This window comes from Pelobates fuscus, chromosome 13, assembly GCF_036172605.1.
Source record: "Pelobates fuscus isolate aPelFus1 chromosome 13, aPelFus1.pri, whole genome shotgun sequence".
In the NCBI taxonomy this organism is placed as follows: Eukaryota; Metazoa; Chordata; class Amphibia; order Anura; family Pelobatidae; genus Pelobates; species Pelobates fuscus.
In genome coordinates, this window is record NC_086329.1 from 48,143,244 (window position 1) to 48,162,437 (window position 19,194).

A 19,194-nucleotide genomic window follows, 5' to 3' on the forward strand; every position below is an offset into this window, starting at 1 on the left:
ACGTCAACCACTGCTGTCCTCCTTGCCCCCTTTCAACCATCCGCCACTCCCTATCTCGCCTTGAGCAGTTCCTGCTCATCTACCCACAGTCAGGTGTCTGTCAAGGACATGTTTGAGCGTAAGAAGCCAATGTCACAAAGTCACCCCTTTGCCCGGTGTCTGACAGCTGGCTTGTCTGAACTCTTAGCCCGCCAGCTTTTACCATACAGGCTGGTGGAGTCTAAGGCGTTCCAAAAATTTGTAGCTATTGGGACACCACGCATTTGAAGGTACCTGGCCGAAATTTCTTTGCACAAAAGGCAATCCCCAACCTGTACTCGATTGTGCAAAAGGAAGTAATGGCATGTCTGGCACACAGTGTTGGGGCAAGGGTCCATCTGACCACTGATACCTGGTCTGCAAAGCATGGTCAGGGCAGGTATATCACCTACACTGCGCATTGGGTAAACCTGCTGATGGCTGCCAAGCATGGAATGCGTGGCTCTGCAGAGGAGTTGGTGACACCGCCACTACTTGCAGGCAGGCCTGCTGCCACCTCCTCTACTCCTCCTACTCCATCCTCTTCCATAACCTCCTCTGCTGAGACCTCTTCTGCTGCTGCGTCTTGCTCCACATCAACGGCACCCCCCCAGCTCCCAAGGTACTATTCCACATCCCGGATATGGCAGTGTTACGCCGTCTTGGGGTTGACTTGCCTGAAAGCAGAGAGTCACACAGGACCAGCACTCCTGTCCGCCCTGAACGCACATGTGGATCAGTGGCTGACTCTGCACCAACTGGAGATCGGCAAAGTGGTTTGTGACAATGGAAGAAATTTGTTGGCGGCATTGAATTTGGGCAAGTTGACACATGTACTGTGCATGGCAGATGTGTGTAATCTGATCGTACAACGCTTTGTGCATAAGTACCCAGGCTTACAGGATGTCCTGAAGCAGGTCAGGAAGGTGTGTGGCCATTTCAGGCGTTCCTACACGGCCATGGCGCACTTTGCAGATATCCAGTGGCGAAACAACATGCCAGTGAGGCGCTTGATTTGCGACAGCCCGACACATTGGAATTCAACACTCCTAATATTCGACCGCCTGCTCCAACAAGAAAAATCAGTTACCGACTATTTGTATGACTGGGGTGCTAGGACAGCCTCTGCGGAGCTGGGAATTTTTTTGCCACGTTACTGGACGCTCATGCGCAATGCCTTTAGGCTCATGCGTCCTGTTGAGGAGCTGAAAAACCTAGTCAGTCGCACCAAAGGCACCATCAGCGACATCATGCCATTTGTTTTCTTCCTGGAGGGTGCCCTGCGAAGAGTGCTGGATCAGGCCGTAGATGAGCGTGAAGAGGAAGAGTTGTGGTCACCATCACCACCTGAAACAGCCTTATCAGCATCGCTTGCTGGACCTGCGGCAACGCTGGAAGAGGATTGTGAGGAAGAGGAGTCAGAGGAAGAATGTGGCTGTTGTAGAATTATTAAAACCTTTATTAAATTTCCCCATTAACTCCATTAACTTCATTATATGACAGATTTTCCTAACAGCATTTAGAATATTAGAAAGAGAATGTATTTTCTAGAAGGATATGAGTAACACCGGAATTGTCAAAGTTCCTGTAATATGTAACAATGTATGCCATAGTTAGATCATGAGAACTGTACTAATGAAATGTCCATTCACTAAAAAGCCTTGAACCTAACCTCGAATCTAACATCACTAACTACTCAAAATGGTGCCTAAAGCCCCCCTCCCATCGAGTAAAGCCTCGTGCTAGCAAGATGGCGCCTGGGCCATCGTGTCCACTCCCGTGTCCAAGATGACGCCACCTCTCGGTGGGAGGTCATGTAGCCGGCCACTTAACACTTAAGCCAATTAATAATATTGATGGGTGGGTATTGACATAGCCACTTAACACCTAACCCAATTAATGATGTTTATTTGTTGTTATCTTGATATTCTATGATGATGTAATATTGCTCTTATAAGGGTCTGCAAGCCCGCTTTTTAACCAGATGCCATTAAAATTTCTCAAAGTTCTTTTAACCTGAACTCCGTGTGTCAGTGTGAATTTACTTCTGCGTATACGCAATTTAATCATCTCAAATTTGGACAGGAACAGATAGACATTCAAACTTATTTGTTTGCTTAAAAGAATCTATATCATGGCTTTGAGGAGGAGGAGGAAGACCAACCACAACAGGCATCCCAGGGTGCTTGTTTTCACCAAAATAAATTAAAAAGTATGCTTTACACAGCGTATAAGGGTGATGTCACAGCACAACGGGAATCTAACAGGGGAAGAGGTGAAAGTAATTCTCCTCCTCCCATGACCACGCCGGCAAGGACAGGACGCTTTACAGACGTGTTGTTGATGGAGGACATGCAGAGCTTTTTAAGTCCTACGCATCGCCACAGCCCTTCGGGGTCCACCCTCAGAGAACGACTCGACCGATAGGTAGCAGACTACCTCGCCTTAACTGCAAATATCGACACTCTGAGGAGCGATGAACCCCTTGACTACTGGGTGTGCAGGCTTGACCTGTGGCCTGAGCTATCCCAATTTGTGATAGAACTTCTGGCCTGCCCCGCTTCAAGTGTCCTGTCAGAAAGGACTTTCAGTGCAGCAGGAGGTATTGTCACTGAGAAGACAAGTCGCCTAGGTCAAAAAAGTCTAGATTACCTCACCTTTATGAAGATGAATGAGGGATGGATCCCAAAGGGACTGACAGTGGGCGATACATTCGACTAAAAAAGGCCTGATGAGGGGGACATAACAGGGATTAAACTGATAAGAATAGTACTACTTAACACACCACTCCTATCTGGTGGCACATTAGATTGCATGCGCAGTGCCCCAAATTTGAAGTAGGAGGACCGACCAAGCATCTTTTTCCATCTCCCGCTTCCTAAAATCGATGCCATATACACGTCCCCTGATAGGGGACGTAACAGGGATTAAACTGATAGGAATAGTACTACTTAACACACCTTATAATAACGCAGAGAGAGGCAACGCAGAGAGAGGAGTCTGAAGTAGAGGAGTCAGAGGAGGAAGGTGGCTTTGAGGAGGTTTAAGACCAAACACAGCATGCGTCCCAGTGGGCTTGTTGTCACCTTTCGGGGACCCTTGGTGTTGTACGTGGCTGGGTGGAGGAAGAGACCTTCAATGACATCAGTGAGGACAAGGAACGGGACATGGCTAGCTTGGTATCCAACCTTGTGCAAATGGGGAGTTTGCAGTTGTGCAAATGGACTGTTTGCTTTTGTTTGCGGCTCGTTAAACGGGGTGTTTGGCCTGTCTCTGTGAAGCGGGCGTAACCCTTACACTACCTGATCGATAAAACATCATACCTGATGTTTTAAAACACGTTATTCCAAACAATTTAGGAATGTTAGGTGATTTATGCCCTTTATGGATTAAAACCAGACTCTGCATCAACTATGTAATTTTCCATGGGAGTTTGGCCATGGATCCCCCTCCGGCATGCCACAGTCCAGGTGTTAGTCCCCTTGAAACAACTTTTCCATCACTATTGTGGCCAGAAAGAGTCCCTGTGGGTTTTAAATTTCGCCTGCCTATTGAAGTCTATTTCGCCTGCCTATTGAAGCCCGGTTCGCCCGTTCGCGAACATTTGCGGAAATTCGCGTTCGCCGTTAGCGGACGGAAAATTTTATGTTCGCGACATCACTATTTATTTGTATTGGGATGCAAGGAAATATAAAATAAAAGTTGAGGAAGGGATAGAAGACTAAAATTATCCCCCAAACACATACAACACTCATCCACCACATACAAAAAGAAACCACATGGTTCTGGAGGGTGCTTAATCTGAGTTAAGGAACTGTAACTTTTAATATTCTAGAATCTACAGTTCTTCGTATTATAAAGAAACAATGTCACCATGCTGGTGTGAACATTGTCAGTCCAACAGTTCCCAAAACTGAGAAGCATGGAAGCAGTGGTGGCTGATGAAGTTTAAAGACGGTGGAATGCTGGACTCTACCACATATTTTCATTCTCGTGATTCCTTTGTGAAATTACCCATGATGAATCTCCCAAGACTCCGTTATGATATGTACCTGCAACGAAAAAAAATCAATTACTAACAAATAAGTTATTTACCTGTGAAATCCTACTCTGAATGTTGGCCCACCCTGTAAAAGTAACTACACATGACAAACTATTCAGATTTTCAAAATAAATAGTCTTTTAAATGCATATAGCATATTTTGAGTAGGTAATTAAGCATTGAAAAATAAAATGGAATAGTGGGGAGGGAGAGGCAAAGGTACCACTACCCCTGATAGTGTATTAACGTTTGATTGGCTTATACATGTTTTATTTAAAATATCCCTTTAAAAGAAATGCGTTTCGCCACAGTGTGGCTTTATCAATGGCTTAGTTAAACTAAGTTATAACTATGTCATATGCATGAAACAGACAATGTATTTGGAGACTCTGGATAGTTTATGATTCATTTGCCCATGCATTGAGTGTAGTCCTAATACTGTCTTTGTTTATATTTAATAATTCCGTAGGTTAGTGGCTATTTCCCTACACAAAGGAGTACTGCCCCTAGTGGCTCTTTATACACATTGCATTAAACATATCCTCTGAAAGCTGTACAGTGCTGCCATTGAAGGCATTTTAGCATTACAACATAATATGCTCTAATACAGGCTTCCCCAAACTCCGGCCCTCCAGATGTTGCTGAACTACAACTCCCATGATTCTATAAATTAAATAGATAGGCTGAGAATCATGGGAGTTGTAGTTCAGCAACATCTGGAAGGACGGAGTTTGGGGAAGCCTGCTCTAACAGGACCACATTGCCTTTGGAGGGAATAAGATATCAGATATACCACAGTACTGTTTTGTTTTTTCTTTGTTTGTTTTTTATTTTCCCTGTGCTATCCTGCTGTCCTACTTTCTATCGAAAAGAATGTTGAATGCTCGTCTTTACAAGAGTAACTTTTACTTTAGCAAAACCACCCTTTCAATTTTAATGATCTTTCTTATTTCTAAGAGTACCTATATTTACAAATAACTTATCAGAAAAAATGGCTTATGCTCTCTTCGATGTTGAAAACAAAATCTAATTACGTTTTCTGGAGCTGATTGATCAAAGTGTCTGATTTTCAGACATTCCTCACTGCTTGATGCATTCTGCCTAAAGAGACATCTCAGAAACAAAACGTGCAATATCTGCCTGCTCACCGCAGACTCCTTTAAAATATGCATATGTTCTAATTAACAATATCGTAGCTGTTAACCATTTCCTTCTCATTTGTCTCCTTTGGGATCATATTTTTAATATGGCACTAAACCCCAAAATACGCAGAGGTGTTTCATATCCCTCCCTGTTACAACCTGCCGTTCAGTGGCTAGACTTTATGAGAAGTCAGGTTCACTCTTAATTTAATTAGGTAAGTAGGAGCACATGTGCAGACAGCTGACCTGCAGTCACGGGGACCTGAAATCCCGAAATAGGTTTGCGGTGGGTAAACTTGATTCAGAACGTGGTAACAATCTCTCGGTGGAGATATTAACCACAACTAACAGATCTTTCCTATAAGGCTTTATATCAATAAGATAGACAGACAGACAGACAGATAGATCTAAGAAATACTTTTATCTAGAATGAAGGCCTTATGGATTATTTTTTACTGTGCTAAAATAGATTTTTTTTTCTCTTAAGTTGCTGGTAGTAAAATGTGGATTTGAAGCTATTATTGATAATACCCAAGGGGGACCAATGCACATCCATACAAAACAAGCTATCGATCTTTTAAACAGTGGCATAAAAACACCTACAATATATCTGATGAGAAAAAAATGGATTAACTAAATTGGCAACCAGTGTTTGCAAAAAAATATTGCTTTTCACTTGCTACATAAAACAAAAGGTGTGCATGTGCATAACGTAAATGCAATTTAAAAACCCGCTGTTTATTCTACGCAATTAGCGATTAGGGTGTTTAGTGAATAATCTGCATTGTCAAGAAAAAAAAAAAAGCTAGTTTTCGAGAAAATAAAAAACTGTAGCTTTTCAAGGTCCTTCGTTATTATTGTCATTTCTAATGTGCTTATTTATATATGTTGTGGTGCTACACAAGCCTAATAAAGGTTAGTGAGGCGAACATAGAGTCAGTTTGGGTTACGTTAGAATTTGGTAATCACACAGTAACTCGTGTAGGTGTGATTTATAGGCCCCCAGGACAAATTGAAGAGTTAGATAATCTACTAGTTGAAGAAATTGCTAAAATGACAATGAAGGGGGAAGTTATCATCATGGGTGACTTTAATCTTCCTGATATAAATTGGAAAACAAAAATAGCTACTTGTGCCAGGAGCACACATATTCTAAACTCCCTACTGGGATTGTCTCTAAAACAAGTCGTTGAGGAGCCAACTCGTAAAGAGGCCATACTAGATTTAGTGTTAACAAATGGAGATTTGGTATCAGATATTACTGTAGGTGAAAGTTTAGGATCCAGTGATCATCAGTCAGTGTGGTTTAAGATAAGAACAGTGACTGAGTCACACCACACAAAAACAAAAGTTTTAGACTTTAGAAAAACAGACTTTTCCAAAATTAGAATATGTGTAAAGGAGTCATTATCAGACTGGAGCAATTTAAATGGAGTCCAAAAGAAATGGGATTATTTAAAAGTTGCACTACTGAAGGCAACAGAAAATTGCATTAGGCTTGTCAGTAAAAGCAAAAAATTCAAGAAACCACTGTGGTACTCCACAGATGTAGCCAAAATAGTAAAAAACAAAAAGTTAGCATTTAGTAATTATAAAAAAAACCCAGAGTGATGAAGACAGAATGACCTATAAGATTAGGCAGAAAGAGGCTAAGCAAGTTATAAGAGCTTCCAAATCCCACACAGAAGAGAAAATAGCACAGTCAGTAAAAAAGGGGGACAAAACCTTTTTTAGATACATAAATGAGAAAAGAAAAGTAAAACAAGGATTAGTTAGATTAAAAACAAAAGAAGGAAGGTATGTAGATGAGGATAAAGGTCTAGCTGACTGCCTCAATGAATATTTTTGTTCGGTATTTACAGATGAAAATGAAGGAAAGGGACCTCAGTTAAGAAAAAGGATAAATGAGTCATTTATTACACGTGAGTTTACAGAGGAAGAGGTTCTATTTCAACTGTCAAAAGTAAAGACAAATAAGTCAATGGGACCTGATGGAATACACCCAAAGCTATTAAAAGAGCTTAGTGGTGTACTAGCAAAACCATTAACAGATTTATTTAACCAATCATTGATAACAGGAGTAGTCCCAGAAGATTGGAAGTTAGCGAATGTTGTGCCCATTCACAAGAAAGGTAATAGGGAGGAGTCGGGCAACTATAGGCCAGTAAGCCTAACTTCAGTAGTGGGGAAAGTGATGGAAACCATGTTAAAGGATAGGATTGTTGAACATCTAAAAACACATGGATTTCAAGATCAGAGACAACATGGGTTTACTTCAGGGAGATCATGCCAAACTAATCTTATTGATTTTTTTGATTGGGTAACTAAAATTATAGATCAGGGTGGTGCAGTAGACATTGCTTACCTCGATTTCAGTAAGGCTTTTGACACTGTTGCACATAGAAGGCTTATCAACAAACTACAATCTTTGAGTTTGGATTCCAATATTGTTGAATGGGTAAGGCAGTGGCTGAGTGACAGGCAACAGAGGGTTGTAGTCAATGGAGTATATTCGAAGCTTGGGCTTGTCACCAGTGGGATACCTCAGGGATCTGTACTTGGACCCATTCTCTTTAATATTTTTATTAGTGATATTGCAGAAGGTCTTGATGGTAAGGTGTGTCTTTTTGCGGATGATACTAAGATATGTAACAGGGTTGATGTTCCAGGAGGGATAAGCCAAATGGAAAATGATTTAGGTAGACTAGAAAAATGGTCAGAGTTGTGGCAACTGACATTTAATGTGGATAAGTGCAAGATAATGCATCTTGGACGTAAAAACCCAAGGGCAGAGTACAGAATATTTGATAGAGTCCTAACCTCAACATCTGAGGAAAGGGATTTAGGGGTGATTATTTCTGAGGACTTAAAGGTAGGCAGACAATGTAATAGAGCAGCAGGAAATGCTAGCAGAATGCTTGGTTGTATAGGGAGAGGTATTAGCAGTAGAAAGAGGGAAGTGCTCATGCCATTGTACAGAACACTGGTGAGACCTCACTTGGAGTACTGTACACAGTACTGGAGACCCTATCTTCAGAAGGATATTGATACCTTAGAGAGAGTTCAAAGAAGGGCTACTAAACTGGTTCATGGATTGCAGGATAAAACTTACCAGGAAAGGTTAAAGGATCTTAACATGTATAGCATGGAGGAAAGACGAGACAGGGGGGATATGATAGAAACATTTAAATACATAAAGGGAATCAACACAGTAAAGGAGGAGACTATATTTAAAATAAGAAAAACTACCACAACAAGAGGACATAGTCTTAAATTAGAGGGACAAAGGTTTAAAAATAATATCAGGAAGTATTACTTTACTGAGAGGGTAGTGGATGCATGGAATAGCCTTCCAGCTGAAGTGGTAGAGGTTAACACAGTAAAGGAGTTTAAGCATGCGTGGGATAGGCATAAGGCTATCCTAACTATAAGATAAGGCCAGGGACTAATGAAAGTATTTAGAAAACTGGGCAGACTAGATGGGCCGAATGGTTCTTATCTGCCGTCACATTCTATGTTTCTATGTTTCTACAACTGGAAACGGAACTTACAAACCAAATGAAGAGAAACTAATTCAGTTAAAGGAACACTCTAGCAATAAAAATTAACATAATATTTAATCATTTAATATATAATATAATAATATCATTTAATATTAGAGTGTTATTTACTTGACATACATTTCCTCCCTTATTTTTAAAACAACAAGAACTAAAAAGACGCAAGCTAACCTTTAATTCAGTGTCAGATAGTCTCCGCCAAACAGCAACTCCAAACAGCCACTCAATGAGGCAATCCATGTGGATCCAGTGCTAAACATAGAGAATGATTGGGCCTTACTGAGCATCGGTGTCAATCGGCATGGTCAGTACAGAGTAGCATTGAATCCAATGTTTACACTTGTCAGGCTGCAGGGACATGCACCAAAATCGTTACATTAAGACGTAGTGGTTTTGTTGCTTCGACTGTGCTGTTAACTGGGAATATAGGTTCATGAGGACCGATCTTGCATACTAAGTGAGGCAGAGGTTGCATAAATGTCATCTACAACTATTTACCTATCGGAAACTTGATTTGTATCCTGTAAATGCTTAAGGGCAATATGTTTCAAAAACAGAATATGATCGGCAATTGACTCTTCTGTTTCTTATCTCTATTTTCTTATCAACTACAGCTAATGGTTTAATTCTTACGCGGGGATCATCAGAGACACTCCCTGCATCCCTGACTGAGCTAAGCCCAACAGTGCACAGCTTAGCCCAGGTAAGAAACTAAACCATCATCATGATATGACTACTTACGTTGGAGAGAGGGCACCAAGGCATTCCTGACACCATAACCACTACAACACTATTTTTGTCTAAATTTTGCCATCTGACTTTAAATTAAAATTCAGTATTTAATGTAACACCTTGATACATTCTGATTTGTTCTCTGCTTCTCCACTCTCAGGAAAACACTTCATTTTGCTTTGAATGTTTAATTTAATTTTATTATTTATTTATTTTTTACTCTATCCCGCCAGCGATTCTTAAAAATGATTACAATATTCATGGTAACATTTCATTATGTCAGTTTATACATAGTTATATTAGGAAACTTTCGGCCAAATGTTTCAGCTTGTGACATAAAAATAAATCGAAAACAGATTTACAGAAATGTAAAATATTTTGTATTGTGTTTCCCAAATAATTTATTGAAACATGAATCACTGCATTTTAACAACTCTCAGAGCTTTGCTGAGCTAGGCACGTCTTTTTACCCAGCATTCCTTGTGAAGATCTGAGTACAATACAGATTAATTGCATTTTATTAACATTAACTCTCCCATCAATTATATCTATTCCACAACTACATAATATATTGTGACAAAGAGTCTAAGAGATTGCCAAGTGGCAGTTCCAACTGATATTTTATTTTTCCATTTTTATCGTTGTTAGTTGAGATTTTCAGCATGAATACTTTTTTAAGGGGGGGGGGGAGAGGGTTATTGGAAATATATGTTTAATGTTTCCTTAAAAACCAGTCAGAACCTGCAGAGAGTTTATTTATTTTAAAATTAAAATCACAGAGTTCTTAATAATAATAAAAGCATTTCTCTCGTGAGGTCATCGTTATCATGCAGGATCCAATCGTGCATTGGCCACCACTATCTTTTTCCCCAACTGATGGCTACGTGAATCACAAATATTGCACCAGTATTTTTTTAGAAGTATGTAGTTAGCGGTAGATTGTGCTTTTTTAATTCTCTGTGCTTTTTTTTTTTTTTCAATTATTATTTATTCTACTTGCTGTAGTGCGTAGGAGTTCAAAAAATATCCCCTCTTTGCCAATCGATAAAAGTGCCAATTCCAAGGTGAACTAAATTTTTTATAAACTGACATGGTTACACATTCCCAGCTGTCAATCATGGTGCTCTACTTTGTTATTTATCACTGGATCACAAAGAGAAAGTTTAAGATTTTCTAAAACTGTGATGATTGTAATGCATGCGCACTGCATCCTAATGCCTCTCATTGAGAAGAATCAGATTGGTCAAGATATCTGAGCAGTGCTGTGGTGAGGAACTCTTTAAACACCGGAGTTGCTATAAATGAACTCGTTTTTCAGAGCTTTTTTTTTTTAGCAGGGGTCAGGAGACTGCCAAGCACTCCACTGTTATAAATAAATGTATTATATATATATATATACAATCATAACTAATGCATTTATTTATAATGTTAGAGTGTTCCTTTAAATAACATATTTCTATCAATGTGTCATATATATATATATATATATATATATATATATATATATATATATATGATTCCTTTATATAGTAAAGACTAAAATGTAAACAGGTTGTGAGGTTATAGAATATATATATGGATACGTTTCAAAAATGTTTGGAGTATTGCATTGTAGAATTGTGGTGAGTCATTTGTGATTTACAGGTGCCTACAAGTTAATCCTGCTGGACTGCTGAAGGTTTTTGGTAGGCTGTTCTCCACTAAAATGTAAGTTAAATTTGAAATAGTACCATTCCATTAGAAGGCTTTGCCATTTCTACATGTGGGACAAGTCCATTTTAAAGTGATGGTGACACATGTGAGTTGCGATAGAATATTTATAAAAAATGCATTTAGACAGTGGTAGAATTTATTTGGAAATACAACATAATAAAAAATATCCTAAAACAAAAGAAAACTTCAATAGCTAACAATCGAGCGATCAAGGAATACATTCTCGAAAAAAGTTATCTATTAAGTGACAAAACCACAACTTTAATAAAAAGGCTGTGAATAAAAAATATATATAAATTATATATAGATTGGTACAGAGAGAAAGGTGGTTTGCGCACACGGTGGATATAGTGGTTACTACTGCATTTATATCTGCAAAGTTTAAAAAAACATCATAGGGCAATATATATATATATACAGAATATAAAAGAGAAAGTAACTTGGAGCACTCACAATCTATAGAGCCATGTGAGTTGGCTCTAAACTGTAATGTAATGTTTTTTTATACTTTGCAGATATAAATACAGTAACCACTATATCCACCGTGTGCGCAAACCACCTTTTTCTCTGTTCCAATCCGTTTATCTAAGTGTTTTTGAGTTACAAAAAACTTGATTGTGTTTAGACGCACTGGGATATACCATTTGTACATATCTTATTCGATTTCTAGCACCACTTACCCATCTCCTGTTTTTTGTTTATGAATTATATATAGATAATGACTCTACAGGATCGTAAAGTCGATTTTGTTTGTCTTTTTTGGAAGTCCTCTGAGTGCTGCCAATTGTTATGTTTTTATATATATTTATCAGTTCTGATAATACAATATATGTGACACATAAACCTGATTTCAAAGTCTTATTTGCTTTTTAAATAAAACTATCTGTTATAAACTTACACTTTTTATATTATAAGAAAAGATGAGGTATGCGAGACAAGACAAAATTGAAAGAAAAGAAGAGGATACAAGCACTCCGACTAGAATATGCAGACTTTCAATTAAATAACGGAAATTAAAAATACATAGTAAATTGAACAATTAGATAAGAAGTCACAAGAGGTTTTGAGAAAAAGGTCTGGATCGATACAGCAAAGTTTTAGTTATTAACAACCTGGGAATATATTACATTGTTACTAGCATCAAATTGCTTGATTTCAATTTGGCAAATATTTCACTTTGTGCAAAAGTAAATAAACCTGCGAGTTTGTTTGCCTGTTTAGTAGAGTAGAATGATTATTTAGACAGAAATTATTTCCTTCCAGACACATGAAAACTATTCAGTGAAAAAACAAACAAAAAAACAAACACAATTGGGCAAAGAAGGATAAATATGGGGCAGCTATATGTTTTTTAGCAGAAGGGTAAAATTATTAAACAATTACCTTCTATATCATGTAGTGTACATATTCATATGTCATACTGGATAACATTTTAAGAATGAAGCAAACAGCAGGGACATTCCATTTGTATCTATGGTGATTGCTCCGCATTTACAACGTTGCTCCAAAATTGCTTTTCGAAAACATATCCTATTTAATCATATTTTGCCATGGTATTGTTAGGTATTATTAACCCAAAGCACTAGCATCAGAGAAGCCAAGAGAGCATTCACCACAGCTCCTGAAACACCATTTCAGTTCTAGATCATAAGATAAAACCGTACCACGCTTTTATTAAATTCGCCATGCTCCTTGCATTATTTTACGGACAGACTTTTATATGTCATTAATTTCCCATTCTGTCACCTAACAGTCATTTTATTGTCGTAATTTATTCCCGGGATGTAAGGGGAAATTAACTGTTAACTACTGTTTTAATTAAACGACCAGAAAATAATTAACTGAAAAGTAATAAACACACAAATACTCAATAGAGGACGTATAAAATTAAGTGAATTCATAAGTCTTAAGAACGGATAGATTGTCACTAAGGGAGCTACTGCTAATTCTCGCCCGTCTGATGTGGTATTGAATCATTTTTTGGGCAGAAATTAGGATTCAACAAAACATTTAATTCTATCAATACTTAAAATTGTACCTCATACTTGGAAACAGACAACTATTAATAATTTAAAAACAAAAAAAACATATATATCAGCAGATCCTAATAAAATTACTGTGTAAAGTTTGTCTGCATGTTTGTTTTTTATGTATCTGTGTAAATTTTTATTGTTTTATGTGGACCTTCTTTCTGAGGCTCAACCAATCCAGCACTTATTTGACTATTGGAAGACCTCACCTTTCAATCATGTTGCATAGCACGGGCAGCCTTTTAACATTTTTATAGTGCAAACAGAAAGAAGCTATCGTTTGGAAGATAATCCCTAAATTTGTACATTAGTAACTTTAATTGTTTCATTGTATGGACTTAATTAGGGGATGACTTTTTATGTAAAAAAGCAAAAACAAAACATGACAGGATAACTTTTACATTTGTTACACAATTTTGAAGATCTTAGAGTTGCTATTAATATGGAGGATGGATGGAGGCTTGAAAAATGGAACTGCCATGGCAGGGTTTGTAAGGGGAGCAGGGACAAATGCCTTCTCGGTCATTGGCACCACTTTCCCACTAATTAAATTCAGTAAGAGGGGAGGGGGGGCACCAAGAGTTTAAAGAGAGACTCTGGTCAGTATAATGGATTTCAGCTACTGAGTTACTTGAAGGTTCATTCGATAGCAACGATGGTGGCCTATCTGCTTACTGGATGTTGGGTAAGTAGCTGATCTCTCTCTCTCCCTCATTGCCTTGGTGTTGCTGTTGGCCCTTCCCCCCCTCCTATGGACCACAAGAGATTATCCTGGTCTCCATTGGAGGGGATATAAGCTCTTATGGATGAAGATACTGTATTTTTATTATGTTTATTCTCCAAGCATTGAATTGGAGGCCTCAATATAAAATGGATCAACCCATATATAGTCTGCACATTAGGCAATATATTAATGGATTGACTCATTTACATAAGCTTTTGAAACTCTTTGTGACTCCTTTTGGGAAAGGTTGAACCAGCGCTCACCCTCCACAAAGTCAACTTCTCATAGGACTGAACATATTCAGAACTATGCAGACGTCAAGTAGATACCACTTGCCTGCACTGCAAGTCTCTGTAGGTAGACCTCCTTGACATAGCCTAACACCCTGGAGGGTCCTGCAAGAACAGACACAGAAAGACACGAGCCTTCGCCAACAGGACACCTTTGGAACTCCATTTTGGGAACTTAGTGCAGCCAGATCAATAGGCCACTACTGCCAGCTTGCAAACGTGCCTTCGGCTGATGGGGCAGCTTAGATTTGGCTCCTATACATTTGAAGAGTTTCACAGGGCTACTACGCTGTATTATCCCAAAGGCTGGAGTGGGCTGAAAAACATATCCTTGTGGCAGACACCCCCTTTACATATATGCACATTATGTTTTGATTTTCTTCTAAGCTGAGAGTACTAAATAGAAATATTATTGTTTATGTCATGTTTAATTGTCTTGCACTACTCTATTTTGTTCATTAGAGCCCTTCAGTGGTATACATACTTATTACCTATTAAGCAAAGTTCCACTTGTTATTATTTTTGTTACTTTTTAATTTTAACTCATCGGAGTGGGTATATCTTTTTACCATATCTGGTTCTGCTGTTTATACTGTACTATGCCTTGTTGGGCCATTTAATAGCTCTTCATGCATACAATTAGGTATTGCTTAACTGTATATGTCTATATATTAATTGCAATTGTTCTATGTCAATTCTTAAATGTTTTCATATATTCATCATGCATATAGCTCAATAAAACGTGACTGAAAATAAAAAGTAGTAAGATGCATAATGGGATGCCTGTTAGCATAGTAAGGATGCAAGAAGAAATTTGTCAAGGCCTTTCTTAGCCCAACATTTTGTGGGTGTGGTGGTGGCTCATAATTTCAATTCTCTCCATAGCTAGATTAGCCAACTGGGATATTTCCATAGAGACTACAGTATCTGAACTAAACAAGGTGGCAAGACTATGATGAGTTAACATGATTTGGAGGTGTTTGCAACCATCTGTTGGATAGGATAAGACATTGGTGTCAGTGGATTCATGAGAATGCACAGATTTCTGTGATAGCTCCCTTATGCTGTCGAGGTTATCCTAATTGATGTTGTTGAGATCCATTTCAGATTCATCCACATAGTTGCCAACTGTCTTGTTTTTTTCTGGGGCAGTCCAATGTTTTAGGCTCCTGTCCCACTTACCAGGCAAGTAGACTGAGCTGTTCCTCCAAGCAGCTGCTGTGCTAAAAGGAAGAGTATGCATTTCACTTCCTTCTGGCTCATAGAGAGATGTGGTGTGGAGAGACACAGTGGAGGAAGACATATGGGCATCATTCTTTGAGCAGGCAGGTATTGCCCAATTGATGCTGGGAAATTTCCCAGTGGGCCAATGTTGGCGACAACTGCTGTGGCTGAAAAATAAACTACATTGAAAAACTGGAGAGGTAAGTGGAGTCAAATAGTAGCTGTGGAAGCCAAGTACACTTCACCTTGTGAATACAGCTTGAAGGCTACTGGGGTATATGTCATGTATCCCGGTGGCTTTCAGCCCTGTGGACAAGTTGACGAGCACATGTGGAAAAAAGAGGGATAAGCTTGAGCTCAGTCACAACAATCGGTGCAGACTCCTATACAATTCTCCTATAAAGTTCTGCAATGCAGGGCTTACAGATTGTCCGAAAGCATCAACTGATGATTCTCAGTCAATGAACTAATTTCTGCACCACCAGACTTAGTTCAATGATGGGCATTTTCTATTCTCACTGGGCAGTAGTGAAGGCAGGGAGCGGTGCATGGCCAACCCCAATTAAGACATCAACCTGTGCTAAACTGTATTGACTACTTACAATGAGGGACAAGGGGCCGAGGGCTCTCTTGGCACAATAAAAGTTTTCATGGACTGTAGTTGCTATGGTGCTTGGAGTGTTCCTTTAACAAGCTATTTAAAAATACCCATCAGCTGCTGACATCAGAGGTGCATTTATATTACTGCTTATATTTTGTAAAGTTGAAGTTCATAAATATTTAAAATAAAATAGTATTACATTTTAAATATTTTATAACATCTCAGTTTTAAGAATAAGTTGTTGCTGGTCCTGCTTATTAGAGCACTAAACGTGTCAGGGTAGGATGATAATACAACCTGTTCCCTCAGTCATCACTACAAAAAAAAACACGAGGAGGAAGGGAAATATTTAATTAGTGCAGGACTTTCCTGCTAGATCATTGAAGGGACACTATAGGCACTAAATTTTTTTTAGCTTATTGAAGCAATTTGATGTATAATCATGCCACTGCAGTCTCACTGCTTAATTGTCTGCCATTTATGAGTTAAATGACCTTGTTTATACTGCCCTAGTTACACCTCCCTGCATGTGACTTATACATCCTTCCTAAGCACTTTTCGGAAAGAGACATCTAATGTTTATATTTCCTGTTTTGTACAGTCTGTTTAATTTAGAAAGTATTATCTCCTGCTCTATTAATAGCCTACAAGACCCCACGGTAGCCTCTTGTATGTAATTTAAGCTCAATTTATAGAGCAGGAGTAAATTAACATCTGATTGAAAATAAAACCATTATTTCATGCAGGCTGTGTCAGTCACACCCAGTTGCGGTGTGGCTAGGGCTGCATGGACATAAAAAGGGTGATTTAACTCCTAAATAGCAATGAATTGAGCAATGAGACTGCAGGGTCATGATCTATGCACTAAAACAGCTTCCTAAAGCTGAAGTTGTTTTGATGACTATAGTGTCCCTTTAAGAATTGCAGATACCCTCTTCTCATTATAATATCAAAAAAATTGTATCAAAAAAATATATATATGTACAAGCAAACCATTTCCTGAATATAACCGGGTCCTCTATTTAATTGTGTTACTAGCGATGTAGATGTAACACTCTCTGTACTTTTTATTTTTTTGATACTGTCAGAGTTCAGGCTTTGAAGGAGATGGCTTTTTATAAAATATCCAGTCTAATGTAATTTTCCATGTGTACTTACGTGACAGTTTTGGGCACATAAACATTTTTCTAAATAAAACGCAGAGTCTCTTAGCGATGTGTAACTCATCTTTCACTAATACATCAAAGAAGAACGTGAGCAAAGGCATATTAAAGTGCATTTCTAAATTATTGTATTCTTCTCTTTCATCATATCCAACATGGTATTGTGGCAGCAACTATTCTCTGTGCTTGATTTTTATCCCATTCCTGAATTGTCTCAGATGAGCTTAGAAAATGTTAAATCTGATTTAACTTATCTGAACTTCTTAAGAACATCAGTGAGAGCTTTGGCACTTTCCTTCCCAACACCTTTGACCCCAACTGACCGATTCATTGTAGCTCCTTCAATGAGCATTCCATTTTCATCTCACCCATTAGCTGCTGAAGAATAAGTGAATTAAAGAGAGCATCAAATTGTGTATTTATTTCCTGTTCTACAAAAAGGCTTCTAATCCAGACTATGCGGATTCACAGAGGTCAACTTCATTCCCTGTTACATTGAATGTAAATGGTTATTTACGTGATTTTCTCCAGAGAGATGCCCGTTTCTGCCAAGTCACCATTATTTGTAGCTCTTCAGTTTTGACAACCTAAATGCCCTTCTCAACATAGAAATGTTTTTACTTTGGAATCAATGCTCAAATAAATGACAAAAATAAGCCAAGTCAAGAACATCTTTATGTTTTGCCACTGTATAAATTTAGCGCGTTTTAAAGAGCGATCGGTGATTGTTGATACAGTAATATCTACAAGAATATCTAAGGAAGTGTCTAGATATTTTTAATGTAAAAAAATTAGGGCTTGCTATATATAAAATTCCATGTTTTGTCTTTTTTCACATTTATGAACATTGGACAATGCTGATTTGGATACACAGGTTATGTCTGTCTGTCTATCTGTCTGTCTTTCTTTCCCCTGCTTTTATGTGCTTGAAATTTGTAAGGAACAACACAGAGTCTAAAAAATGGGACAGATAATAGAGTTTTATAAAAAAGAAATGTGATTCAATAGGTTAAAGTTCATGGAACATGGTCATGTCACAGAGCCCCATTATCCGTTTGTTCCAAAATGTGTGAAGGTCCTCAGTTAACCCGTTATCAAGACGTAGGGTATTCTAGAGCTTTGCATCCTACATCTTTGCCTTGAATCACTTATCTCTAATAGATGTTGTACTAGTGATTATGGTGCAAGGAGTCTTTGGGTATCTGCATTAAAGAAAAGCAAATAAAAATCATTAAATGCAAAACAACTGCTTCTATCCATCTACATATGGAACCCTATTGGTCAGAAAAGAGCAGGCCCATTTTTATTAATTGCAATAACATGTACTGAAATGTGACAATACAAACAACATGAAATATATTAGGATGGGGAAATTCACAATTATCTGTATTAATCTCCCATAATGTTCAATTTAGTAAATAACCCTTTTTAGGTTAATTCACTAAAGCATGAATGAGTTGAAAAAGAACATTTTCCCAAACTGACTATTTTTGCCAAGATTTGTATTTTCTCTGGTTAATTCTAAGTTTAATATAAAACCCATTTTGTATCAAAATGGTGTACCTGTTCCCTTCAGTTGTATCACATTAAATCCTCTGAATATGAAATGTAATATAACTGCAAGAAGTTTGATAGACACCTATTCTTTGATGTGAATAAATGACTCACTAGGTATCACAAAAGCCAAACTGGATGCCGCATTTAAAGTTATATTCTTATCTACATGCAGATGAGATGAAAGTGACTTAAATTTTGCATAGGGAGAGCCGACTTTTCCCAATGGTCTCTGTAAAACAGCCAGCACTGCATCTGTAGCAGCCTGATAGACAAAAATGGCTTTTCTTTTCTTTATTGACCGTCTAAATAATTTACAAATAAATTATCTAGCGCTGCTGGTTTCAAGACCATAAAAAAAAAAACGTATCTCTCATTAATGTTTTATACTGTTTGAATCC

At 38.1% G+C, this 19,194-nt stretch overlaps 1 long non-coding RNA gene across 1 annotated transcript in view; it reads right to left on the reverse strand.

Annotated features, from left to right (window-relative positions):
• Positions 1-3,903: 3,903 nt before the first annotated feature.
• Positions 3,904-19,194, reverse strand: part of LOC134582803 (uncharacterized) — a 62,598-nt gene continuing 47,307 nt past the window's right edge. Inside the window, exons 3-4 of the long non-coding RNA XR_010086274.1 lie at positions 8,934-9,014; positions 3,904-4,070 (exon numbers count right to left, since the gene is read on the reverse strand). This is a non-coding gene — a long non-coding RNA (uncharacterized LOC134582803). The remainder of the gene's footprint in view (positions 4,071-8,933; positions 9,015-19,194) is intronic.